This window comes from Galeopterus variegatus, unplaced genomic scaffold, assembly GCF_000696425.1.
Source record: "Galeopterus variegatus unplaced genomic scaffold, G_variegatus-3.0.2 Scaffold5555, whole genome shotgun sequence".
NCBI lineage: Eukaryota > Metazoa > Chordata > Mammalia > Dermoptera > Cynocephalidae > Galeopterus > Galeopterus variegatus.
Window position 1 is genome coordinate 38,227 of NW_007731666.1, and position 4,255 is coordinate 42,481.

The 4,255-nt window shown below is 33.8% G+C and overlaps 1 protein-coding gene across 1 annotated transcript in view; it reads left to right on the forward strand.

Moving 5' to 3' along the window:
- KLHL2 (kelch-like family member 2) overlaps positions 1-4,255 on the forward strand; it is a 98,788-nt gene that overhangs the window by 12,203 nt on the left and 82,330 nt on the right. The gene's annotated exons all lie outside the window — the stretch shown is intronic.

The window sequence follows — 4,255 nt, forward strand, 5'->3', positions numbered from 1 at the left end:
TTTTAAAAAAAAAAAAAAAAAAAAAAAAAAAAAAAAAAAAAAAAAAAAAAAAAAAAAAAGAAATGAAGAATTGTAATGGAAGAAAATATCGTTGCCTTGTTCCAAATTCCTCCTCTTCTTTGGTTTTCATTGTTGTGATCGGTCAGCATGTACGTATGTAAACTCACCATTTTATGCTCAGCTTTCCTCCTTTACATGTATATTTGCATGTATTCATTCAGTTTGCATTCCTGCCATTTATAACAGCTTTTTGGCACTTTACTATTTTGGCAAAAGAAAAGCACTTTTATTATTTTACGTTTTTCTCAAATAATTTTCACATTTGTTTCATCCAGCGTTTAAGTGGACAAAAACATGTTCATTTAATGTCCTTTACTTGGAAATATAAGAAAATAGGGTGGTTTATCCACAAGCTTAGATTTTACTTTGGCAGCTGTAAAAATATATTAAAATGATTTTAGTACTTCTGGAAAAGAAGTAATTTATGCCTGTCATGCTTGAAGCCCTTAACCTCATTTAAAAAAAATTTAAATAGTAATTAAATAATACTGTATAAAGAAATGAATCTATTATCTGTTCAGTGAGTTTATAATCTTAGGGTATTGGTATACCGAACAGAAAGTACAAATATAAATAAATATAGTTATACCAAAAAGTAAAAATACAAAGCTATTTATACTTTAGAAACTATTAAGTAAAGTATTTCCTGTGCCTACCATTTTGCTAGATACTTCAAGGAATACAGAAACAATGTGAGCATGCTGCCTGTCCCAATAACTTATTGTGTAGTTGGGGAGATGAGATGTGGAGAGAATGGATTTAGAGGAAACTTTCTGTGTCTTGGGAGTAGAGGGGAGACTGGAGTCCCCTCACTTTTCAGCCTCTTACAGTCTGGCTAAAGTTAAATAAGCAGAAATGGAAGATGGGTGGTAAACCAAGTTGGGAAAGTAATTTGGGAGGGTGCCTTCAGCTGGGACTGATATGAAAAGTCAATACTAATGAAACGATACTAGTCAGATTTTTATATCCTGGGGTTCACTTTAGCCTCTTGGTTTACATCTTATTTATTACCCCTATACACTCTAGAGAGTCTCTAGGCTTGTAAGAGGAGGATTTGATCTGGGATGTGTTGGCCTCATTTAGGAATTCCCTAGTAAAGTTTTGTCCTCTGTAGGTAGCCTTTCTTGTCAAAATTGCTGAGCCTTTGGGAAACTCACTTGATCAATCTGTGTGGTCAATCTGTGCATTAGTTTTCCCCATCTAGAAAATGGGGGTGATAATATTACCCGCTTCTTAGAATTTTTGTAAAGTTTAAATGAGATCATATATGTAAATTTCTTAGTTTACTTGGCACATAGAAAATGCTCAATTAATGTTGGCAGTAATTATCATGATCATCATCTTTTTTTTTTTTTACTCTAAATTCCTTTGTATTCTATAAGAATAGAAAATTGAGAAAGCCTTGGGCTATTTTTGATAAATATTTTATTTCCATAGAGTAACTAAAATATACTGATTAATTTTTTTTACTCTAAATTCCTTTGTATTCTATAAGAATAGAAAATTGAGAAAGCCTTGGGCTAGACTTTTTTTTGATAAATATTTTATTTCCATAGAGTAACTAAAATATACTGATTAATGTAGACCTACAAGATTAAGATTAGTTTCCTTTCCCTCAGAAGGCATTGGAGACTTGCATTCTCCAAACTCCTTGACCCTAGATATAGAGTCATGGATCCTAGATAGATAGAGATGGGAGGAGAGCTTATTATGTCTTTAGCTTTTTTTTTTTTTTTTTCCTGTTTGCTTTATAATCTAAACTGCATTTCAGTTTTCCTCTCTTATTTGTCTGATGGTTCTCTTCATGTTTTAACTGACATGCAATTTATGAATATGTGAGCTTTGCCTAATGAAGGGAATGAAGCTCTGAAGACATTCTGATTCTATAAGTATTCCTAGTGTATCTCAGTTAACTGATAGGTGGGTACTTGAAGCTCGACTTGTTTCTGCCTGAGAGTATACCTTCTTTACTTAGTCAAATTTTAGGTTGTTATGTGCTAAGGTACCTGCAAAATAGGAACTATGTTAATTTCTGGTACATATAAAATGTGATATGGGTATCTAAATTGTGTTTTTTTTTCAACTTTATTGAGACATATTTTACATATCATAAAATTTATCCATTTCAAGCGTGCAGTTCAGTGATTTTTAATAAATTTACTGAGTGGTACTGCCATCACCAGAAGTCAATTTTAGAACATTTTATTGCCACATAACCTTTTTTGAAGTTCACCCATTTCATAGTGTTTCAAAGTAAAGCTTGTTCCTTTTTATTGCTAGATAGTATTCCATTGTGTGGATACCGCATTTTGAGTATCCATTCACCAGTTGATAGACATTTGTGCTGTTTCAGTTTTAGGCCATTATGAATAATGTTGCTGTGAACATTAGTGTGCAATTCTTTGTGTGGACTTATATTTTTAATTCTCTTGCGAGTAGATACCTAGGAGTGCAATTGCTGGATCGATTACATGGTAAATTTATTTTTAATTTTTAAAAATAACTGCTAAGCCGTTTTTCAAAATGGCTGTGCCATTATACATTCCCACTACCAATGTATGAAAGTTCCCATTTCTGCCTCTTCTTGCCAACACTTGTTACTACCTGTCTTTGTTTTTTTGTATTATAGCCATTCTCGTGGGTGTGGAATGGTATGTCATTGTAGTCTTAATTTGCATTTCCCTCATGACTAATAATGTCGAGCATCTTTTCATGTGCTTTTTTTTTTTTTTTTCTGACCCGTGAGGGGATCGCAACCCTTTGGGTGTGGAATGGTATGTCATTGTAGTCTTAATTTGCATTTCCCTCATGACTAATAATGTCAAGCATCTTTTCATGTGCTTATTTTTTTTTTTTTCTGACCCGTGAGGGGATCGCAACCCCCGGCACGGTGTGGTCCACACCGCGCTCAGCCAGTGAGCGCACTGGCCATCCCTATATAGGATCTGAACCCGCGGCCTCGGTGCTCCCAGCGCCGCTGCGCTCCCAGCGCCGCATTCTCCCGAGTGAGCCACGGGGCTGGCCCTTTTCATGTGCTTATCACTTAGACTAAAATTTTTTGGGTCTTCAGCAAGAGATGCTATGTACCTTTCTGGCAGTCTTTGTATTGTTCTGTTTTCTACTTTTGAATCCACTACATAGTCAACATTTTGGCAGAGATTAGGTAAAGAAGATAAAAAGATTTTGTCTAAGTAGTTTAGTTTATGTATATTCATTTAAGTATTTGCCAGAATATGAGTCTAGTATTTCCTTATCTGTTTTTCATGGTGTAAAGTCCTATTAAACTGTCTTGTGAAAAAAAATGGTGAGGCCGACTAGTAGACCTTTGGATGCTTCCATTCCGTCAAACACCGTGTATGTTTATATTCTCTTGCTTAGTGACAGGGTGTTACCCTGCTCTTCTGTTTTCTCATGACTAACCTATTCAGAAATGGGGAATATGCAGATGTTCTTTCTTGGTCCTTGTTTTTAATCTTCCATAAACTGTAGATGAATTTTTCATTCAAATTATATCACCTAGAAAAGAATTCTGTTACTCATTGTAGTTCTAAGTATTTGAGTAGAGAAGTGAGGTGGAAAGTAATTCTTTGATCTGGTCACAGATTTTTTTCTTTGTGAAGTATGGGTCTATTTAGACCAAGGTTGTTAACAGTTCTTGTGTTTTTAGATTACTTGTTTGTTATAAATGTGTCACTTAAAAAGCTGTTTAACAAATACGTTTGAGGTTTATTTGGTGCCCCAGGCTAAAATTTCTGAAATCTGGTGGGAAATATTAAATTTTTATTTTTACTCTTTTTTTATCTGTGCTTTTTGATGATTTATTTTGTCATATTGAATGTGACTCAGTAAGGTAATTAGAATATGAAAATATAGATTATTAGTTGAATGATTACGTGGGATTTTTAAAAAGTTGTATGCATAGTTATATTTGTCTAAGATTTGTGCTTTCTTTCAAGGAATATTTATCGAACATCTTCTGTGTGTTAGACATTGTCCTAGCCTTTGGGCACCAAGCGGGGAACAAAGCAGACAAGTCCCTGTTCTCATCATTCTAGTTGGGGAGAGGAAGAAAGTTTAGATAGTCATTATGCACATAAAGAAAAAATAATTTCTTATATCAATTACTGCTGTGAAGAAAATTAAATAGGATATTGCACATCTTGAAAAGTAATGGAATACAATTTATTTATTAAAT